Source organism: Condylura cristata, unplaced genomic scaffold (genome assembly GCF_000260355.1).
Source record: "Condylura cristata isolate star-nosed mole 26May11 unplaced genomic scaffold, ConCri1.0 scaffold00012, whole genome shotgun sequence".
NCBI classification, from domain to species: domain Eukaryota; kingdom Metazoa; phylum Chordata; class Mammalia; order Eulipotyphla; family Talpidae; genus Condylura; species Condylura cristata.
Genome location: NW_004567113.1, coordinates 36,880,789 through 36,905,494, shown reverse-complemented (window position 1 = coordinate 36,905,494; position 24,706 = coordinate 36,880,789). Strand labels below are relative to the sequence as shown.

The following is a 24,706-nucleotide window of genomic DNA, read 5'->3' as shown; positions in this document are numbered from 1 at the left end:
AGTGTGAAGGTTGTTTGGGTTCAGGCCCCTTTCCCTAAAACTCTGCACTCCCTTCCCTAAAAACATCACCAATCCGGCCCTCCCTGGTGGCGCAGCGGGTTAAAGCACTGCACTGAGAAGCTAAAGCCACTTCCGCGTGAGTTCGATTCCCGCCTGCCCCGGAGGAGACCACATGGTGCGGCAGACCTCTCCTGACCCGCCCGCTGCTCCCCTCAGCAGTGTACTTCGTTGATCTGCCTGTTCTGCTCCCCACTCTGTCTCTAGCGAAGCCTCTCACCGCCCCTGAGCCTCTGGCCTATACCCCAGTTCTGTATGTACAAATAAATAAATCTTTAAAAAAAAAATCACCAATCCACTCAAGCACCCCCTTTGAAGTCTTTACAGTGCTGCGCACATCCCTCGTGACAGAAAATCGTGTGGGCCTCCCTCCTCTCCTCCCTCTATCCCATGTTCTAGCTTAATGTTGACTTCTACAAAACTAGTCCTTCAGGATGAGATTTATGTGGAACATTCTTATGCATTATAACCTCCCACTTCTTTTTTGGAAATCAGAGGTGAAAAGTAAACACCCAGCGGTGCATATGAATATCCATCTATGGTACCAGCTCCAGTAAACAGGGATCTTTTTGCCAAGGTCCCTCCGGTACTGAGGCTGTCGCTGACTTACTATTGCGAACAGAGCCCCACAGACACCTTGCCGCTGCAACACGGAAAAAGAACTTTTACAACAGAGTCACAAAGGGAATATTTTGCTATGATGGATGGAAACTATCTCACCAGAGACTATATTAAACTTTAAAGAGATGCTAAATTATTTCAAAAGCAGTTTCAGTAGCTTACTTTCTGGGGCAAAGTTAGGTTTCCCAGCTAAACACCACAGCAAATATCTGGATACTGAAGCCCAGAGAATTAATCTTTTGCCCTTTTCATTGCCTTTCTGTGGTCAGAGTGGTGACTTCTAACATAATCCTCTTTTAAATATCCCAAGAGTAACAGCACTGTATAGGATTTCCTTTATCTTAAGGTTAACATGTGACTACAAGACTACAAAATTCAACTAATAAATTGCTATCATTTATGAAAATCTCACTGACAAGACTACTTCACTACTGCAAATATTTCACGGTAACAAAAAAATGTTACACAGTCCTTGCTTTCAACACATTTCTGTTTTAACAGAGATTTATTTGATGGTTGTCTGGAATTGTATTTGTGGTGTATGTATACAGTGTGTGAAGGTGTATAATATTTCTTCAGTACAAATATCTTAACTTTAAATAAACTTCATACTCTAATGACTCTTAACTTTATTATAATTACTACAAAATAATTTAATTGTAAGTAAACTTACAGGAAGTACAATATAGCAAGAAAAACTGACCTTAATATTTAATGCTACTATGGAACTACCAGTGCAAAGTCCTTTTCTGCCTTGTTTTGTCTTAAGACATGTTTCAGCAATGTCAGAAACGTAAAGGAACTGAAATGTTCCTCTACATGTTTCAGCACTGTCAGAAACGTAGAGGAGCTGAAAGATCCAAGGCATAAAGTTTAGAAAACATCCCCATAATTTAATGGGCAAACAATTTTGCTGTCAATGACATTATTTCTGTGTGTGTGTGTGTGTGTGTGTGTGTGTGTGTGTGTTTGTGTGAGTGAGAGAGAGAGAGAGAAAGAAATCATACTTCTAAGTAGCAACTACAAAAAATGTAAATTGATGTTTCTATTTTTTTGATGTTTCTATTTTTAAGACTTATCTTATCTTCCAAAATATCAGAGAAAAAGAGCAATTTTTCCTAAAAGATAAAATCATTTATACAAAGAAGTGTCTCAATCTGAATACCTAGAGTACCAGAAGAAAGTTTTAAAACAATGACACTGATAGTTGTACTCTACTATCAGTTGAATAAGTGACTCTACTTATTCATATTCTTTTTCAGACAAGCACCAAGTGGGTTTTCCTTTTCGTACAAGAACCAAATGGATGTCATTTGTTCTAAAAAATCAGAACCAAAGAGCCTATCCCAACTATCTGAGAATCTAAAACACCTGCAGCTCAGAAAACGGATCTCACTGTTCTGTCCAATTACAATATACTGCTTTAAACTATAATTCACCTATCACACACCTGATAAAAGAAACAGCCCAATGCACAAGTTTACTCTAATCTCCTGAAGGTATTTTTAAAAGGCCTGCTGAGTCCCTCTCCTTGACAGCATATAAACTTACTAAGCCAGAAAAGACACTAGAAAACTCACAAACCCCTTGTTAACTTTCTAACGATATAATCAACTGGAAAGAGTAAGTTGGAAAACTACTTACTTCGCCCAGGTCTTTGGAACAAAGCTCAGAAGGCTCAAGCTCCCTTTGCCCACAAAGTGTGTTAATTCATTGAGCAATCACTCAGTGAGATGAGACAGTCCAGATACATCCAGAAACTCAAAATCAAAAGTTAAAATTCAAAGTCAGATTAGAAATTAAAAATCAAAACACCCTATTTGCTATTCAAAGTCTCTGCACGAGTGAAAATACAGATTTTACTGGGACAAGTAGATAATGAGCTGTTATTTTTCTTTCAGAACAGCAGTAACAAGGCTTGCTAAATCTAGACTGTATTTTGATCTGTCAGCTTTTTATTAAAGTTCCTAAAGTAGGAACCAGCAAGGTTTCTTGACCACTGTTCATGACCAAAATGTCCTCATGGAGTGATGCAAAGCAAGAGTGAGGATCTGTGCTTCTAATTATGCTGTGGCTTGAAAAGAAAGGTGTCCCGAAATCACACTTGCCTGCTCCACCTTCCAACGAGCTCATCTCACAAACCCAGAAGTGGGTGTAAATAGAAGCGAACAATAATAAGTCTAAATGACTTATTAAACAATAATAAGGTTTAAATGACCTTCAGCTGTATTCACTTAAGTACATTCACTTTTGCAGGGAAGTGAGAATGATTAGTCCTGTTAATTTTTTTTCCTAGTGAAACAGAAAATCCAAAAATTCTCCGGGAGAATCATCTCACTTAAAATCTAAGTTACTTCTCCAGCAATCCTGCAACTGAATACCTAAGTAAGAGCTCATTAGTAAGATTAAAAAATTCATGTAGAGAAAAAAGACGTCACAGTTTTCAACCATAACCTAAAGTCTCACTCCGTGAGCTCATCCATTCTGAGCCTTATGTTGGATGTAACTCTAAGAAGCATGACAAACTCATTTAAAAGCCACAAAGGATTGAAAAATGGTTCAATTAGGAGGCAAGAAGCGCTGCTCCTGTAGGCCGTCAGCTGTAGACTGTCATAATGGACAAACACACAGAACTCAGCAAACACCAACAGGCATCGGTTGTTATTGTTGACACTGTGACTGCCAGCACTTCCACAGCTGTGCTGACTCTAATGTCAAATGCTCCTCTCAGCGTTGTCCTAGCTCTACTTAGGAGAGAGTAAGCACACTGCTCCCTAGACATTACAGTACATTCAGTCCTACTAGAAAGAAAGCATGTGACTGTTTTAAGGTTGGTATAGGAGGGGCCTATGTAGGCATCACTGGAAATTCACGTTCGTTTATGCATGATTTGTCTGCAAGCAACAAGAGGAAATCACATATGAATACTAACCGTGTTCTTCTGTACAAAGTATAGATGCAGTAGTCTTTGTTGTCTTGCTTCATTTTTTTATTCAAAAGTTTTGACTTCACCAAAAAACGAAGAAAAAGAAAATCCTTGTTTCAAATTTGCATGCACTTTTAAGCATTTGCTAGGAAATGAAAACAAAGCTACTAGCTTCATGTTTTGTTTGTAAAAACCAAACAGCACACAAACATCTTAATAATTGTATTATCTATGAAAAGCCATCAGAAAGGAGACAGAGAGTTCCAAAAAAAAAATCAGTCAGTTCAAGTTCAAGATTCCCCTCAGAGACTATCATTTTATCAAAAGCATGTTGATTACTTTGGAAAATAACACTGAAATTCCTGGCTTTTGTGTTTTAGTTGCTGCTAAAATGCTGTACACAACACCTTGAATAATTAGCAACCAAATATAAGCAGCAAGTAATTCAGATCCTATATTCAATTACGAGTATTCAAAATACAAATTTTAATTTTTAAAAGAAGAAATGCAAAACGAGCTGTCTACACATACCTCATACTGACTCTGAAAATAAAAGTGCACTAAGGGACTTGCAATATGGAAACTGTATTTCTTAAATTGCTTTAAGAATTAGCATATGTATAGCTTAAGGGAATACACTCTCTTTGCATTACCAGATATAAAAAAAAAAGGGCAACCAATTTTCAAAATCTACCTGGAAAGCCAGCATAAATTATTTTCTCAGACTCTTTAGTCACCCCAGGGGCAGGATTCCAAGTAACCTAAGTTGATCTTTGGAACCATCTCACTTCCCCTTTTGCATCATTGAGCCACTTCCAGTAAAAAATCCAAAGACTTTTCATAGCCTCCTCCTCTCATTTGGGGGTAGGGGGTGGGGGAGGAAGACACAGAAAAACAAGAGACAACACATTTGCAAACTGTTAGCAGTTATGTGGCCAAGTAGTCACAACAGAAGGAAAAAAAAACAAAACCAGTAACCATGACTACATATAGTCTCAATCAATCCCATGTAAAGGGACAACAGAAAGAAAGATTATGGCTGACAGAATAATGGCATAAATAGGAAAACAGTATATTGGTATTAAAGCACTTACCCTACTTTTCCAAAAAGACTTTTTCCAAATCATTTCTCTTCTAAAACAGTTAATGGTTATCCACTGGGAGGAAGAAAATTGAAAAAGAAAAATGCACCAGAAGAGGACAGTAGGTAAAAAACAGCAACAGAGAAGTTGCTTCCTCCACTCAGTGTGAAGAAGCAGTCTCAAGGTTTAACAACTTCGCTTCGAGAACCCCTGTGTGTGGCGTAGACATTTCCAATTAGCCAGAAAGTGTCCCTTTGCAAGACTCACACTGGCAACCCACATCCAGAGAAAGCCGAGCACCTCGCTTCCTGCACAGTTACTCAGGATTTGGCCAGGGGCAAGAGCCAACAAGCTCCCAGAAGCAAACAAGCTCCCAGAAGCAAACAAGCTCCCAGACCCACGGCCTTAAAGTAGATGCCTCAAACTTAACATGTTTGAAATAGAATTCTCCCACCAAACTTGACCTCTTTTTTCTATTGCCTCTTACTGTAGACTAAGGAACCTCAAAACTGCAGTTTCAGCTTTGATTTCTGTTCCATTCTTCACACTCTTCCTTACACGCATGCTGAAGGCCCTGCTGGTCCACACTCCAGGCAGAAATGGCTCTTAACCGTTCTTTCTCGACAGTTCTGTTTATGGCACTCAGTACTTTTCCCCACATCCCACCCAAGGACAGCCAAGGATGAGAAAGAAGGCCTCTAGCTTTTTGGGAGACTGTGACCCCAGACCTGAGGCTTGCACGAACACACCAAGGTGCTTTAGGACTGTGGGTGTCTCGGCAGGTTCCCACCCAGTGCATCACGTCTGCGGGCTGAGCCAGGGCATCAGGATTTATTTTGTAGGAGTCCCCTGGACACTTTATAAAATAGCTTTGCCACCCAGCAATAATGCCAGACTCACTGTAGGCAAGTGCATGGCTATGTTTCGATATTCTTAGGCTACTATAACTCTGTGAAGTAGTTTACATCATTTTGCCCCTAGTTTCCATAAGAACTGGATACTCTGGCAGGTAAAGTAGCTTGTCAAAGTCACAGAGCATTAAAGCTGATATTCAGACCTGGTCTACTGATTCTATACTCAAACAACCTGATATGCATTGTTCCTTACAGTTTTAAACACTGTCAGCTGTCCTTAAATTAAGCACATGATCCTTGATGGAATGGAAATCTTTTTATGCAACTTTTTGCTCTCTCCAGAACCCAGCAGGGTTCATAACTCACTCGCTGATTTATATTTCTAGACAGCCCAGAGATGATTTTTCTTTCTGTCTTCCAGTTCCCATCCCTGCAAAGCCAGCCTCTTCCTCCTCTGTGCCCCTGACTGTTTCTACTGCAGCACACACAAGTTCCACCTGCCGGGCCCAGGACTCCACACAGATGCCTGGAACACAGTGGGCACTTAATGAATGGTCACTGAATGAAATGGTTATGCACGAGACAGGTGGGCTTCTCAACAGGGCTGCTGTGCCTTGCCGAAAAAATATAACCTAATTTTCATGTTTATCACATCCTAAGGAAGATTATTTTAGGGAAGAGTGACAGTGTGGAAATGAAGAGTGGAGAGAGTGGGTCTCAGCCCCCTTGGGTCCTATCCACTTCACCTGCAGCCCTAGGCCCCGGCTGTGTTCTGAGCAGGGCTTCCAAATGTTAAAGTGCATTTTCCATCATTCGTTACAAACTACCATTCAGTTTTTTTGGAGTAGAGCCCGAAATTCTGCAAAACTAACAAACTCCCCAAGAGATGTGTATGCTGTTAACTACAAACCTCATTTTTTTAAAGATTTATTTATTTATGCATACAGAACTGGGGTACAGCACAGAGGTGCAGGGGCTGTGAGAGGATTCACCAGAGACAGAGTGGGGAGCAGAATAGGCAGATACTCGAAGTACACTGCTGAGGGGAGCAGCAGGCAGGTCAGGAGAGGTCTGCCATGCCCTGTGGGTCACCTCTGGGGCAGGTGGGGATCGAGTTCATGCTGAAGTGGTTTTAGCTTCTTAATGCTATGCTTTAACCCTCTGCGTCACCAGGAAGGGTCCCAAACCTCATTTTTCAGTAGCAAAAAGGTCCAGACATCCAGACAGCTAGGAGTGAAATTATGCCCACTTAAAGATATGTAACAAATAGACTAAAATGATTAAACATAAGTTGCCAGAGTGTTAATGCTCATTATTTCTGGCTCCTTCTTTCTGCTTTTCTCTAATTTCCAAAATTTCTAAAATGACTCTTGCTGGTGGAATAAAAATTTTAAATGTTCTCTGTATACATGCATATAAAACAGTACATTTGGACAGTTACACTCTGCCTAGCTACATCTTTTTTACATTTAAGGAACAAATACTTTAAAGGGCTAGCCTTGGGAGATAACAGGTTGGTGAATTTTGGAATTCCGGATCTACTCATTTTAACATGCAGATTAACATAAAACAGCAATTACCCTTAACAAGCAGTCACCATCACAAGCATTGTTTTTTCTCAGGTTCCTTTCCCTTAAAAGAAAGGGAAAAAATGCAGTCAGGCAAATACAGTAAAAACAAACCAAATTTAGGACAAAAAGAAAAAACAAGCAGGACTGCACTGAACCCCTTCCAAGTGGGTCAACAGAACCCCAGGAACATTGAAAGGGAGGTGGAATGCATTGCTCCCAGCAAATGAATCTACCCAGGTGGGTAGATTCCCCAACAGGCTAAGTGGGATAAATTAAACTTGCACCTGCAAGGGAGAAATGATCCTCAGAGGAGCCCCACTTCCAGAGCCTAACAGGTGAGATCATTAGGAAGAGGCAATTAAAGGGTGCACTTGTGTAAGAAAACACTCGGCAAGTCCTCCTGGATGCAGGGTGAGTTGTAGGTGAGTTGCAGAAGCTGCAGCCCTGGCAACTCACTTCCCTACCCTCTAACAAACTCCCCAAGAGTTTGGGGAGCAGTTACAGGCGCTTGCCCATTTCTAGGTGCTTATAACACAGGCGGTAGCACACAACTGTCCTGTGGTGAAGCAGGATTACAGCAGGGCTCAGTTCTGCATCCTGTTTCCCAATTCTCTTCCCACTTCCAGGAAGAGATCCCATCACAGGTTTCAGTTATTCATACTACAAGTCTACGTGTAGCCCTGACTGTTTGCCTTAAAGAGATGTTGTGAAACTCACTATGGAGTTACTTGCAAGGACTGAAACTTAATGATTAGAAGGCTGATATAGACAACAGGAGTCAAAAATAAAAAATCACCTGGGTCAGATCAATAGACCCATGAAAAAAATGGTCACCATCGCTTTTAATAGGGGTGATGCAGGTCAAAACCACAATGAGATACCATTCATACCCATGAGAATAGTACATTTTAAAAAGGTTTCCCATAATAAGTGCTAGAGAGAATGGAAGAGGAGGAAACTTATTACACTGCTGATGAGAATGTAAACTGGAGCAGTCAGTCTGGACAGAATCTGGAGTTACCACATACCAAAACAAAAATAATAATAACAACAATGGAAATACCAGATGACCCAGCAATCCCATTCATGGGCATCATGCTGAAGAGCATGAAACCAACTCAAATATTTATGTGCTTTCCGATGCTTATTGCAACATTATGCACAATGGTGAGGACATGAAAACAAGCTAAGTGCCCAGTGATTGAGGATTAGATCCAGAAGGTGAAGTCTATCTACACAATGAAATACTAGTTAGTGATAAGGAAAGATGAAATGTTGCCCTTTAGAGCAAAATGGAAGGTGTTTGAGGGACTTGGCAAATAAAGTCAGGATGGCAAAGATAAAAGTTGGACTCACACAACAGACAATTCAATAAAGCAAAACCTAGAAAAACTAGCAGACATTAGCAAATGAAGTGATGTTTCTGGGGCTAAGGGGAGGAAGTCTCCAAGGACTATAAGGAATGGTGGGGGGGGAGTAAGAATCAGCTTCTTCTTTTGCAATATGGAAATTATAATATCTCATAGTATAGTATGGACCAAAAGAGATCATGAACTGGGTAAAGGTGAAAGTATTATCAGGGCTTATTATTACAACAAATAATAACCAGATGGATAGATAGGTTATTTATTAAAACTGAGAGACTATGAGCCCAACTGAATTTTAGGAATATGTGGGAACCAGGAGTGAATTTCTGGTTAAGTTTCAGATTGCTAGCAGACATCCAAGAAAGTGTTGAGTAACTAGTCTGAAATTCAGAGTTGAGATCTAGCATTGTGTAAATATGTGAATTCATGTACTGAAGGTGTCAAAATCATGCAGCATGAGGTTACCTAGGAATAAAAGTAGATAGAGAAGAAAAGACCAAGTGTGGAGACTTCAACATATAGAGAATATAGGGAAGAGTTTGATACAAGAGCCTTTGACAAGGTGGGCAGTTATATACACAGAAAGCCAAAGGCTCTAGGACAAAAACCTATCTTAAGGAGGAAGTGATGAACTATGTAAAAGAAAAAAAAAATCACCCTGTGTCTATACAGTCTATGAAGTGTGGGTTTCCTCTCTCTCTCTCGATATTCCATTGAACAGAAAATAGTGATACAGTGAGTGGTTTCTCTACCGATTCTTGAGCCTAGTGCTGGACCACTCATGGCAAGGAACCACATGCTGAATTATTATCAAGGAGTCACGTGAGGGTTCAAAATTGGCATCAACACCACCAGCTTGATGGCAGAAATCTAAATCCATATAAATATATTTATATTCTTGAAACTTAGTATTGTTTTTATTATGAATTGCATCGTCGATAGCTTGGTGAGTAGGAAAAAATATACATTCTAAGTGCTCCAAAGTCAAAAACTCTTTAATATGTTAGCTGGGATTTCAGAATTACAGACACTGAAGAAGTAGGATAATCAATGAAATACCGTAGATGGTCTTTTGCTTGAATTCTGGTTTTAAATTGCTTTTTAAATGCTAAGGATTTAGGGGGACAAATTTGAAAATTTTGACTACAGGCCAATATTAAATGACATACAGGGAAAACTGACAATTTTGCTGAGTGCCAAATGGGACTGTTTATGTAACTTTCTCATTTCTGAGAGATACATGTTATACAGTACTTAGAGATAAACTCTAATGATATTTATAATGTATTTCTTAAAAGGCTCAGCAAAAATATATGTAAATTTATAAAATGTAATAAATCGGGAAGAATGCTAAGATTTGAAAATAGATGGGGGTCCTATGATGTTCTTTGTGGTATTTTTTTCCTTTTTTTCTACAGTTGAAAACTTATAGAATTAAAAATCTAAACTATTGATCACAAACAATTACCTTACAGTTTCTCCTCCTGGTCCTTCTTTACTAAAGATATGGCCCACCTCTAACTATTTTTCTTTCCTACAGAAGACAGCATTCTGCCTTCCCATTTCTGTACCATTTTGTATTATAGCCACTCAACCTGGCCTTTTTCTTCCAGCCACTGTTCCTCTGGTGAAAGCTGACATATTCTTTTAGGTTCACCTCAACTACCACTTCCTCTAGGAAATTCTTAATGCCCCCAACTTTATACATCACCCTTCTCCTGACATCCGGTGCACTGTGGTCTCTCTTCACACTGATCACATGCCATCTTATGGTAAAAGCTAAAGCCAACAGTTACTGAGAGCACCTGGTGGGAGGCCCTCTCACCCACTATTTTTTTTTTTTTTTTTTTTTTTTTTTTTTTCATTTAATCCTCATTTGCTTCTATTCTAAGGTGAGGACTATCATCACCCTCTTGTCACAGGTTTAGAGAGGCTGGGGACGCACTCAAGCCCCACGGTGAGTGAGAGAACTTGCCAGCTTCACTCAAACCTAACCCTATGTGCTTCCAAGCTATTCAGCAAGAGTGTGGTGTCCTTCATGCCGGCCTGACCCTTCCCTGCGACCTCAGAACCACCCAAGGGCAGCCAGGACGTCTTATGTATTTGCTTGCTCAGCCAATATCTGTTGTTCTACATGACAGGATAAAGTGGTGAGCAAAAAAGGACAAGTCTGGTCTAGATAAAAACTAAGGAAATCTGAACCAATGACAGACGAGTTCCAAAGGAGGTATCAGTATTATTTCACTGATGGTAACAAATACCATAGTGTACTAGTTAATATAATAGGGTATACATTTATTTTCTATTTCTCTTAACTGAACAGAAATAAGATTTTATAAAGAAGTAATCATGATGCTGAACTACTGGGTTAGAACACAGATGGAATCAACGTGACAATAATGGCACTGAGGAAGAGGCAGGGATGAGAGTCAAAGTGAGAGGGGAAAGAAGCATCATGTCAGATACTAGTAAGAAAGGAGACAGGCAGCAGGGTATAGAATTTTTATATACCTGTGCTATTTTGCTAATTTTTCTATAAATCTAAAACTCCCCTTTAGGGGGAAAAAGGTGTTTTTAAAAAGGGAGAAAGACTGTGACGATGCAGTTGTTTTGTGTGCCTGGCTCATGTGCTGCCTCGTACACCCGTCCCACAGAATGAGCCAGGGACGCCACACAGCATCCATGTGTTGCTGAAACATGTGGCAGGGATAATTTGGACCACCGATTCAATTAACTTGACTGAGGCTTGCCCAACGAATGTGGTGACCGTGTTGTTCAACTACCTCATAGATTCAGATCTCTCCCCTCACGACACTAACACCTTCCAGGCTCCAGCTGTCCAGCTTCATTCACTGCATTTTCATCGAATACCCTCCAGGGAGGAATCACTGCACCTACTTGTCTAAGTCAACTAGTTCATAAAGTAAGTCTCACAGAGCCTCTAGGGATTTTGCGTTTTGTTTTGTTTTTTTTTTTTTAAAGATTTATTTATTTAAGCATATAGAACTGGAGTATAGGCCAGAGGTGCAGGGGCGGTGAGAGGATTCACCAGAGACAGTGGGGAGCAGAACAGGCAGATCGATGAAGTACACTGCAGAGGGGAGCAGCGGGCAGGTCAGGAGAGGTCTGCCACGCCATGTGGGTCACCTCCGGGGCTGGGAATTGAACTCTCACTGAAGCAGCTGTGGCTTGTTTGCAGTGCTACACTTTAACCTGCTGTACCACCAGGGAAGGTTGGATTTTGCTTTTTTTTTTAATGACTGTTTTCTTCTTCTTAAAAGTGAGAGTCCCAATTCCCAAGTTCTCTAGCCTCCTCAAATGCAAGTTTACATACTCCACCATGCCAGATTCTTCCCTACGAAGGAAACGACCTTCAGATGTCCCACCGGGGATATGTCTCCACTGCACTACATGACTCCCCAGCATGCATGAGGTCTGCTACATTTCCAGAGAAAAAAACTTCCTAGGCAGAATTAGCCTCATAAATCACCGTGAGTCACAGTAACTTTATTTTATTTATTCGGTTTATATTATTTCTATACCCTTTTCTATTATGTTCCATATATTCTCTTTATGTCAGGCACTGATTCATAACTCTTTTTTGGATCAAACTCCTAGAAAAGCATACTTGAGTCAGGAAGGACACAGAATATCACAGATAAGTAAATATTTAATAGACACCTTTTGATAATACGAACCACAATAATATGTAACAACATCGAGATCATTTCACTGTTTGTGGAATATTTTGTAATTGAATCCCATAAAAGTACTGTGATATGGGTGGTAAAGATAACATCATTTTTATAGATGGGGGCAATTGAGGCTTAGAATTGAAGTCAGAACTCATTCAAATATACCACTGTTGACTTCCTTCCACTGAAGGATTCTTCAAGGTCTAGCTCAACACCAGCTGTTTTTGCTCTTCCCAGCCCCATCCGGGTAATTTTCCACAGTACTCCTCACTTCCCTGGAGGGGCTCCTGCTGTGCAGGTCTTATATCTGGTCACACATCCAACCTCAAACAGAACTATCTGCACCAATCCAGGATAAGGCATCGCCTCACTCAGAGTCATGGCTCCCACGTTAACAGACACCTGCACAGTGGTGATCCCCAAAGACCGCCTGATTGACCATTTGCTAACAAAGCTTACCCAAGGGCAAAAGTCTACCCAAAAAGGTGCCCATGCACATTTGGGGAGAACACCACAGGTCTTGGTTTTCACCTCCAAACAGGAGGAGAGAAAAATCAGGTTCACTATCTATTGCTTGAGTTCCTCTTAAAAGGGACATTGTTGACAAAACAGCACTTGAGCTCACTGGTGTGGTCCAGTTTTGTTTGTTTGTTTGTTTGTTTCTGCATACAGAACTGAGGTACAGGCCAGAGGTGCCAGAGTAGTGAGAGGATTTACCAAAGGCAGAGAAGGGAGCAGAACAGGCAGATCAACAAAGTACACTGCTGAGGGGAACAGCCGGCAGGTTAGGAGAGGTCTGCTGCATCCTGGGGGTCACTCCAGGGCCAGGAATTGAACTCACAGTAAAGCAGCCGTAGCGAGCTTCATGGTGCTGCGCTTTAACCCACTGGGCCACCAGGGAGGGCCCTTTTTACTTGTTGGCCAGGTTAACCATGTTGTCATTAGAACCTTTGATTCTTAGAATCAAAATTACATGAAAATTCAAATATTTTTTAAAGATCAAATAATTTTTAAATTCTTCTTTGCCCCAATATGAAATATAAAGCTCCTGGCTTCACACATAGAGTGACTAATTCAGAGTCAGTGGCTCCTGCCTGAAAGGAAACCAGTGGCTTCCAGGGTGGCCGGACGTCACAGAGTGGCTGAAAGCTGCAGTTCACTGAATGGTACTTCTGTGTCTTCAAAATGTTAATAAGTCCAGCGGTGGAAAACTAAAACCATTTATGGATCAAAGAAGCTAAAACTCAATGCTGGCTTTGTTTGTGTTTAACCAGAATAACCAAAATTGAATTTAAAACTGGTTTTAAATTCCTGCCTCACTGTGTTTTTCCCTTCTGTGTCCAACTACAAATGAGGCCTTTTAAAAAACAGAATGTTTCATTCTACCATCAGTAACACATGGGCTTTGATCTTTTAATCAGAATGAAAGATGGGAGGACAGTGATCCCGACCCCTCCCTGCATATCCACGGGTACACAATCTGACTCAGAGCCACAGAATCGGGAATGTCCTCAGTGCCACAGTTCATGCATTGCTCTGCTGCCCTGGTCAGAAGAGGGGGCACAGAACCCCAGAGGGCACCTCCAGATGGGTGGTGTGTATACACCTGTGTCAAGCTCTGGTGTGTTTGTGGGCCCGGTTGGCGTGAGGGGCTGTTAGCAAAAGAGTCGGGAACTCAAAAAGTTGCTCCTGCGGCCCTCCTTGGTGGCACAACAGGTTAAAGCACAGCATTATGAAGCTAGCTGCAGCCGCTTCACCATGAGTTCAATCCCCAGCCAGGGAGCTGACCCACATGGCGCAGCAGACCTCTCCTGTCCTGCTGGCTGCTCCCCTCGGTAATGTATTTCAGTAGATCTACCTGTTCTACTCCCCACGCTGCCTCTGGTGAATCCTCTCACTGCTCCTGCACCTTAGGCCTGTACCCTAGTTGTGTATACATAAATAATCTTTTTTTTTTTTAAGTACCTCCTGAGATCTAAGATTCCACATGCTCCTCTCACTATTCTCACTCTGATCTTTGCTCCACCACGCTGGACCATTTAACAAGACTCCCCCACTCTCAGATGTGGGTCAGTGGAGAAGGTCCCCCCAGAGGGCACCCATAGGAGAGCAGAAGGAAGGAGGAAGTGGGCTCCCTCCCTTTCCTTTGAGGCTCTCTCACATTCTGGAAGGTGAGCCACTCCATAGGGCTCTGTGTCCCCACAATGGTTTCCTCCTTACCCTCAGGCCCACAGGGAGGAGCTGGACACTAAGGCCCCGGCCACGCATTGCATTGACAGTCCCCCGCACCTCCGCTCCTGATTTGAATGTGCCACCTTTTTTCCAAAATCCTGGGCTGATACATGAACTACAACCTTTGAATACTCAACAAGATAATTCCTTGTAGTTACAACTGTTTTGACCTCACTTTCATGAAAATCCCACACCAATTATGTCAAAGATGAGCCATTGTAAAATAGTTCAGAACCTTTTAAAGCTAACTATTTGGGCTGGTGTGCTGACATGTTTTGGGGGGTTTTATTAAGTCACAGAGAGTCATGATCTACAAAAAAAAAAAGTACACAAAGAAGGAAATAGATACGTAGCTTACATGGTCATGTTTTTCAGCTTTAATGAGTTATAAATAGCATAAAATGTTCAAAATGTACCTCATAATGTTATCATTCATACAGTGTGAAAGAAGTCCATCATCTAATTAATTTACATTGCATCACACATTTATTTTTTTGAAAGAATAGTCAAGTGCTACTCTCTTAGCAAATTTCAATTCTGTAATACATTGCTATTGACTAGTCACCAGTTTCAGATTTACATTAGCTCCTCAGACCTTATAGCTGAAAGTACGCACCCTTCACCAAACACGCCAGTTTCCCTGGTTCCCACCCCTGGCAACTACTTTTAGACTCTGTTTCTGAGTTTGCTCACTCCTCTATTTTTTAAGTTATAAGTGACATATGAAGCATCTCTTTTTTCTATCCAGCTTATTTTACTCAGCATAATGCCCTCGAGGTCTGTTTACACTGTTGCAAATAGCAGAATTTCACTCTTTCTCATAGCTGAATCATATTCCACTATGTGTGTATAGACAGACAACGGATGGATGACCGACTGAAAGATCGATCGATGGATTGATAGATGGGAAAATAGATCACCTACGTTTTCTTTATCCACTCATCCAAAAAGGGGTACGGAGGTGATAGTTTCCACATCTGGGCTACTATGCATAATGCTACGGTGAATATGGCAGGGCCGGTATCTCTCTGCATTAGTGTTTTGGGGTTTTTTCCTTAATATGTACCCAGAGGTAAGCTGCTGGATCACAGGATAGCTTTACTTTTTTGAGGAGCCTCCCTACTATTTTCCACAGTGGCCAAACCAATTTATATTCCCATCAAAGGTGTGAAGGGTCCCCCTTTTGCCATATCCTTATCAACACTTGTCTTTCTGACACTAAACAAGTGTGAGGTGATACCTCACTGTGACTTTGATCTGCAGTTCCCTGATGATTAATGCTGTTGAGCACCTTCTCATGTACCGGTTGGACATTGCATGTATTTTTTGAACAAACGTCTATTCTGATCCTCTGTCTAGTTTTTAATTGGATTGTTTTGTTTTGTTTTTTGCTATTGAGTTGTTTAAATTACTTATATAGTTTCAACATATTAACCACTTGTTAGATAAATTATTTGCAAATACTTTCTCCTATTCTGTAGGATGGATCCTCATTTTGTAACGGTTCCTATGCTGTTCAGGAGTTTTTAAGTCTGATATGGTTCTAACACAGAGAGAACCTTTTAAATATGTGCATTTGACCAGGTCAGCTCTCTGCTCAAAACCACCTCTGCCATCTCTCAGAACTGAACTTCTTCCCACATCAGTTCTGTTCCCAGTTCAGGAAGAGTTTGTTGTTTCTCAAACGCCTCCCCCAAACTCTTCCTCAAGGATTTGTCCCAGCCGCTCCTCCACCTAGAACACCACCTCCTTCGTATTCCCATCACTGATTCTCACTCACAGGAACAGCTCCAGGCAGCCTTTCCCCAAAACCACCTCTCAACAACCCTTTCTTGCTCGAAGATCTGCCCCTTCCTTTGATGCATGTCATTGTGCTCATTATCTTGCTGCAGTACACACACCCTATAGCATCCTTCCAGGAAAAGGCAGGGCCCCTGATCTCTGGGCAGGCATCTCGTCTGGGCGGAACTCTCTTCGCCCATGTCTAGAACACTGTGTGGCACATTCCCTAAGTAGTCAGCACTCACTAAACATTTGGTGAATGAATGACTTGGTTAGGAGGGAAAATAACAAAGGCTGCTGGCCTGGTGTCTGAATGACGGCAACTCGGTTTCCAATGGCCAAGAACGTGTCCAGTGGCCTGTTAGAGATGCTATAAAAGGGAGTCTGCTTAAATTAAAAGAAGAGTTTATGAAATAATCGGCCATCCTGCATGAGGATTTTTTCCATCTGTACTTCAAAACCAGTAGAGTACACAGTAAATAATCGAATATATGAATAAATTTCAATGATCTTTAAGCCAAAGCATCAAATACTTTCTGTAAAGGACCAGACAATAAATAACGTACATTTTACAGACCACAGAATGCCTCTCACAACCACTCTCCCCACGGCATGAAAGCATCCACTCACAACTCAGAAATAAACAAGCACCGCTGTGTCCCAATACAACTTTATTTATGGATACTGCAATATGAATTTCATATAATTTTCAGGTGTTATGTAGGATTATTCTCTAATCATTCCTGCCATGGCTGGCTGGGGGGGGGGCATATATCAGCATATTTGGTTTAAATCCTTTCTAAGGATTTTTTTTCTATAGATAAAAGAATCTGATCTAGGAATCTGGTTTTTTTTCTATAGATAAAATAATCTGATCTAGGAATCTGTTGGGTATCTTTAATTAATAAAAAATAATAGGCTGCATAAGCAGTCTGCTTGTGTGAACAGATATCACCACACTCTGCTCTGGGAGCCCAGGTGACGGTTATTTCCAACATAGGCTCTACAGCATCTTTTTCCTCATATAAGTATCTTCTGCTTCCACCCTAGTGCAGAAGCTTCATCCTTCTCCTTTTCCACTATCATAAAGGGGAACTATAACAAGTCTTAGGGTGAAGAGAAAAGGATGGCTTTCCATGCTTTTGGGGCAAGGCAGTTTCCAGTATAATGCTTTATGATTGCAATGTGTTGCATATGTTTTGCTTTCTAGTACTTTCCAGTACTTTCAGTACCCACACCCAGTTATGGGTCCTGGAATGAGAACTATTTTGATTGCAGGTGTTGCTAGAATTCAGGATCATTTGTCCCCACCAACCAAAAAATTTGCTGAGAAGGCCAGGCTGGGAGATGACAGGACCATCTCCCATTATGTTACACCATAATGATGCAAAATATTCTGTCCATTGCATTATAAAGCTAGTTTCATTGCTCGTATATAATCCCTCAGCAATATCTGAGGAGTAGGCCAGACACAGGGAAAAGTCTAACTAACATCAAAGATGTCTAGTTGACCCTAGATACACAGTCAGGTCAGGAACACTTCACTTTAGGGGCCAGATGTTTTAAATAAGCTGATGTTGGGTGTCCTAGAAACCTGATCAAACAAAGAATTCAAGAGAAAAACTCTCAACATTTATACCCTTCATTTTCTTCAACCCTAGAAGACATGGAACAAAACCAAACTTATTATAACCTAATTAACTACACTCTCTACTTGCCCTGCCCATTTCAAAGCAGACCTCATGGAATTTGAAATGAAACTTTTAAATGCTTTCTCAAAGACCGCTGCATGAGAAATCTTTGATTTTTAAAGAATTTGCAAATAAATCAAATTCACATAAACAGACCAAAAGAAGTTAATAGTTTTCCAACTCCTACTGGAAGTAACACACCCAACAGATCTACTGTGAAGACCAGGGATCAAACTAAGCTTCACTTAGATTCCAAGCTGCCAGCGACAGTCCCTGGAGAAAGCAGACCTGACTAACAACTCTGCCATCTCACATCCATGGTCCGATCACACCAAAGGCAGCCATCCCCAAAGCTGCCCAGTCTCAGCAGGAATCCCCTCCGTTCTGCTGAGACGGAGACTATCCACATCAGTGGAATTGAGACATCAAATCATAGAAAGTAGAAAGATAAGAGCCTCTGCTCCATCTCATTCTTAATTGAGTTTCTAAGGGAAATGAAAATGCTGACAAGGCACTCAGCTTCACACAACGACGATCAGAAATGAATGAAGAAGCCGGAGAGTCATCACAGCAGTGGCCTGCCTATCCATGCAGCGGTTACGAAAACACTAGAAAACAAAAAACAAAAACAAAAAAATCCCAAGGCACCACTGCATCTTCCTCCCCCAGACATCAGGGGTCTCTGATGCTGAAGACAAAACATAGACATTTTCTTGAGCAACCGTGGCTTCTGCTGGGATCAGCTTGCAGAAGGTCCCAGGGCAAAACAATGGAGATTTCTCAGTCCAAAAGCAGGGTGCTGCTAGCAAGATGCTGGCAGAAAAACTCCCACAGCCTTTCTCCTTGCCTTGGACATGGCCACTTCTGGCCATGTCCTCCCAGAATCTCCCCCTGCACTGTGTATGTCTGTGTCTAAATTCCCTGGTCTTCCAGGGATGACAGTTTTATTGAACTAGGACCCACATAGTCACCTCATTTTAACTAAATTGCCTCCTGCAGCCTTTTCTCCAATCATGGTCACATTCTAAGGTACCAAGGGTTAGGATTTCAACCTACAAATTTGGGGTAGGACACAATTCTGCCCTCTGCCCTGCTGGAACACTGTCACTTCTATTTATTCCATTTATTCTTACCAGTGCCGGAGGTCAGACATAATAAGCCAACAACTCAACACTCATATTTTGGAAAATCGCCTACTTTTACAATGAAGGGACATCATTCCATTCCACGGTGTGCCAATATGACTCTGACTTTAATTACAAAAAAAAGGGCAATGTATCATTTTTCACTACATTTACGAAAACTTTATTATCTATCAAATCCAATCATAAAGGAAAAGTCTGTGGCTTTGGACATAGTCAAAAGATTTCTAAGCAGCAGCCAGCTGCCAGCTCACATTTTATAAACAACTTGAACTGCAAAAAGACAAAACACTAGGCAAAATCAGGACATTCACCATAACAGAATATAAGTATAAAAAAAACTCTCATTCCATGTGTGCCTTTGATGTAAATGTTCACCTCTTTGCATGAAGGATTATGTATTGCTGTGTTCATCTGTAATGCCTCCTCATGATATCAAAATGAATTTAAAAAACCTATAGAAATAAAACTTCCATTCAACCCAAGGTGGTGATTAAGGGTATCATCAACAAAATGTAACATTTTAAAATCCTATAACTAAATGATCACCAAAGCCCATTTGAAAGCAGTGCCCCAAACAATATTATTTAAATGTCTTCAATCTCAATTTAAGCCTTCGCACAGTTTAAACATTTGTGTCGTCCACTACTCCATCACAGTTGTTGAGATGGTCCTATGCAGCAGGCAGTGTTTGTTCAAGTAGTTAGAAACACAGGGATTGTAATTCCTGCCCTGTCCACATGTAAGAAAGTCAGGCATCCATGCAAAAGTCACAAAGGAAAAGGAAGCTAAGACAGAAATAAATATTATTAAGTCCACTGAGCTACTTATCAAACCATTTTAAGGGGGAAAAATTTACCAAAATCTTTTTGAAACTAGGAAAATTATATGGCTTCGTTGATTTTTTAAGATGAAATGTCAAGTATGAGAGACTGAAAAATGTACAGACATGAAATATTACAATGGGTTTATTCTCTAGACCACACCGTTTCCTACGTTCTAAAGAAAAACTGTTGTCTTATATCTGCTATTAAAGGAGGTAAATCATACCATAGGCAAATCCATCAGTTTCTAACTTTCAGCCTACAAGAGTTAAACAGTTACTGCTATTGGAAGAATCTGGGAGAGCCATCTTCTTTGACCTATGACCCACACTGAAGGTTTTAATTAAGAGAAAAAGCCAAATCTTGGACACAGAAGTCAAAAGATATTTAAAAGGCACATTGGCTTTATCAGTGGATCAGTCATTACTTTTAGTCCAAACAGGCAGGCCTTTCTCAGCAAACAGTTTTCCTGATTAGCAATCAGATTCTGAAGACTTCCCTGGCCACCTCCAGCCTGTGGCCTGAAAAGTAAATACAGTTTAGTCCAAAGCTCATATTTAAAGCAAACAAACTGAGCATAAAGGTACACTTTCAGACACACTTCAGCAAGATGGGATTCTTTGTCCTTCAAATCACATTTGGTAAACATCTTCGTTTTTCCTTCTCTTTCTCAAATCAATGTTGTAACTAAAAAGCTTTCAAGGGAAGGTTTGCTGGCTTAGCACATACTTTACTACTTTTCCTACCAAAATTACTTACTTCCTCTGCATATCAAGAGGACAAGACTGAATAAAGAACATTAGAAGAAACAAGTATATAATATAAAACAATGTGAAATATATAAAAATAGTTTGTCTGTTTGGGGAGGAAGTACATATCAGCATATGTACTGTCTTTAAAAAATGTATATAGAAGGCAGTGGTATTCACATAATTCTACAAAACATCTTGCCATTATATGTGTGTTTCTATAATTACAAATCAGCACACATAGAGAGCTATTTCATTCATTACAAATAAGCTATTCTATACCTTGTACAAAAATTCTGACATAGTGTTAAGTGAATCTTTTTTAAATTACTGGTGATTTTAAGTTTTGAAATACTATCACCAAATTGTTCTCCAATGGCATCCACATTAGAAGATAATTTAATCTCAAAACAGTAGTCCCTTTTCTGCCTATGTTGTGACAAGTACCATAACTGACTGTTTTATCTCAAACTGCATCACAGAATTGCCAGTCAGTCCATCACAGACCACGCCAAGTGCCTGTCCACAATGCAGTCTGTGAACCACACCAGAGTCATGGCAAAGCTGGAGCCTGGCAATTAGGGCTTCGGAAAAGGTTTCGTGTAGCTGACCTTTCACTTTTTACTACATTCTTTGTCTAAGACACAAGGCAGGGAGGGGGAAAAAGAGGGCTTGGAGAATACCATCTGCTGGGTACCTAATCCATTCAGGCTGCTATAACAAAATAGAGTAAGCAGCATATAAACAAAGTAGATTTCTCACAGTTCGAGATCTCAGAAGTCCAAGGGGAAGATACTAGTATGGCTGCGTCCTGGTGCTGGCCCTGAGCCTGGGGCACAGATGGAATTCTTGCTTTGTCCTCACACGGCGGAAGGATCTCACTGAAGCCCCTTTAAGGAGTCACCTCATCGGGGCACCATCCTCCTGATGTAAGCATGTTCTTATCCCAAAGCCATGTTCTTATCCCATCATCTTCAAGGCTTGGGATTTCACATGAAACTGCCAGGGTCACAACTATTTAGACCATAGAAATACTTAACTGAGTCATGCCAAATGAATTATTAGGAAATTATCAGGAAAGCAGTAGATTGAACAGAGGCTCGTCACAGTTGAACATTTGGTCCCTCCCATTGTCAAATTGTAGGGTGGCCCCTTGGTGGTCAGTGCAAAGAACTCAAAGGCTCCAACCAAGAGTGTGGAGTGAGGGTGCAACAACCAGAGGGGTCCAAAGTTTAGCTTATTTCCACCTTCTCTAAGTCACTCCCCAGAGTGCCATCCTCTGACAGCTAGACATCTCTGGGAACTCACAGCAAGTGGACAGAATGTGTGGCTGTGAGATTAAGACTCCAGAATGTCCTCTGCATTTTTATTTCAGCATGAGGGTTTCATTAGCTATTCTCCTCAGGTACCAAGGCTTGAAAACTCCCCCCTGCTAACCACCACCTCTACCTCCTACTCATTTATCAAAACCACAAAATGCCACTGCTCCAGATTAATCTACATTCATAGTAACCACTCTGTCCTTGGAAATTTCAAAACATTCTATTCATCAGATATTACTTTGAGCCTATTATCTCATGAGTTATAACAATCACAAATTTAAATTAGTAGATGTGAGACTTGAATAAGACCATTTGATCTCTGACTCTAAGCTTTTTTAATTTATAAAACAGGAATCCTATCTTTCATATAGGATTGCTGTGAAAATTAAATGAACCCACCAAACTCCCACCCATTTCCCATTAAAGACTTAGGACATGCTTCAATACTCAGCAGACAAGAGGGCTTGTATTTTGCCCCCAACCCCCAACACCTAGTACATTTCCTTTTATTCCTCCAGCACCTACAAGTATTATTTCCATTCAACAAACTTAACAAATTCTCTTGGAATTTAACTAAATTGCACTGAGCTAAGTGACAAATTCAGTGACTCTTACCACACATAAATTAAAACCTAGTTCAAGATCAGTGATTATGTTTTAACCCAATTTTAGAATCAATAAGGACTTAAAGCTGTGGTTGAAACTGCACCCTTTTTACTTCTGAAATAAGGTTTTGGCAGTCATTAATTGCCCTCTTACTTTCTCAGGTCCGGTCACTCTTTACCCAGACACAAGAAAAAAGCCACAGGCTTAAGATTGTGACCTTAAATCTAAGAAAATCACCTTATGAAAGTAAGCACAGAGCAGCTATGAAGATTCCAAAATCTCAAAAGCTTCAGCTGCACGATGATAACAGAAGCAGTTTCTTCATTTTTTTACAAAGGTTATGCTACCAAATCGCATAGTCATGTCCTAATCCAGGCTTGACTAATGCTGACACTTTTTTTTAATAAATGACTGGGCTGAATACTGCCTACGCAGATATATCCAATTGGCTGTTTTTGTTTATGAATGAAACTGAGGATCAAGCCTTATATTAGCATGTAATTATCAATTTGGAAATTTCAGAAATTCTGAACAGTTATGTCATAAATATACATTTCATTCAGACAGTATGATCAAAGTAAATGTTTTAGTCACCACAGGACACTACAGAACTAAGAAACTACTACTTGCTCTTATATCAGTGATGAATATAAATGACAACTGACCATATGTCACTCAAGTATGCTATCTTGGAGGGCTTTCAAAGGAAACAATATTACTTGACATAAAAACACAAAGAAAAAATTAAAACCCGCCATATTCCAACCTATGAATATATCAACCGCATAAACACCCTGATTTTAGATTTACACAAAAATGTAGTTTCTCCCAATGAAAGCAGTTCCATATACTCTCATTATTCTTAGACTGGCTGATTGAATATGACTAAGTTGATAGGATTCTTTCTCTCTTTATTGAGGTCAAGTGAGTTTACAACTCTGTGTGGATTTCCAGTGCATAGTTTCTCACCTCTGCACCTGTGTATATGAGCCCACCCATCACCATATGCCTAGTCACCATCCACCTCCAGCCAGTCTCTGCCTGCTCCTTCCCTGCATCCCCTCTGGTACCCACCATTGTATCGTCAATTTAAGAATTTGGGGTTTTTGTTTCGTCTGCTCTTTTGTCATTTTTTCCTTTGCACGCCACAAATGACAAAAGTCATATGACATCTGTTTTTCTCCTATTTGACCAACATAATGCCCTCAAGGCACATCCATGTGGCAAATGGCAAGATATTATCTTTATTTTAATAGCTGAGTAGATGTGATTTTGCTTCATCTCCCACCAAGTGATTATAAATTGGCTGGAGGCTTCACAAACATAATTGCACAGCTCAGACTTCAGTAGCTAAATCAGTCTGGACCCCTGACTTCAGTAAACACAAGGCTCCATTCACATTGAAGGGCAGTAAAGAGGTTACCCTGGCCCAGCCTTATTTTGTTTCGAATTGCTGCGGAAAAACAAGACCATAATCTTCCTAAAACATTATACTATACTCTGCACAGGTGAATAGGTTACTAAGATATTTCCCAAGGACACCAAACAGAAACAAAAGATTTAAAGGACTGAGTTAAAAGATTCATGATACCCATTTCTGGGGTTCTAGAGATACAAAAAAGCTTACCTATGATTTCATTTAAATCAAGAATAACAAAGATAATTTTATGTTGCTTTCTGAATACTTTTTTTTTTTAATGAATTAACACTATCAACCAAAGGACAACAGGGAAAGCAAAGCAGCCTGAAAACAAACGAGTGGCTTCCCATCAAGTCCATCTACCAAGTTTGAAATAAAAAGATTACAAACAAGATTGCCAGCAGGAAGCAGATCTACCATCTTGAAGAACTGAAAGTTCAGGGGCTAGGAGGCATGTCTTGGCCTACTAATGGAAATGCAGAAACACATTTGAAATCCAACAGTGTAACTTTAATATGCAATAAAGCATGGTGGCCGAAATCAGCTTTGGGTTCTATATCAGAGAAAAGACATATCTCTGGCATTTATATATTTTTTCACATTAAAAATAAAAGTCCGACCCAGCAATCCCACTCCTAGGTATCTACCCAAAAGACACAAAAACACTGATTGAAAAAGATACTTGTACCCCATGTTTATTGCTGCTTTATTTACAATTGGAAAAACATGGAAGCAGCCCAAATGCCCAAAAGTAGATGACTGGAT

The 24,706-nt window shown here is 40.4% G+C and overlaps 1 protein-coding gene across 4 annotated transcripts in view; it reads right to left on the bottom strand.

The window, feature by feature from the left end:
• Positions 1 to 24,706, bottom strand: part of APBB2 (amyloid beta (A4) precursor protein-binding, family B, member 2) — a 304,616-nt gene that overhangs the window by 218,127 nt on the left and 61,783 nt on the right. Inside the window, exon 1 of one of the 4 annotated variants that reach the window (XM_012724125.1) lies at positions 7,121 to 7,170. The exons of the other annotated variants lie outside the window; for them this stretch is intronic. The gene's annotated coding sequence lies outside the window, so the exon portion shown is untranslated. Of the gene's footprint in view, positions 1 to 7,120; positions 7,171 to 24,706 lie in introns of those variants that run through there. 4 annotated transcript variants of the gene reach the window in all.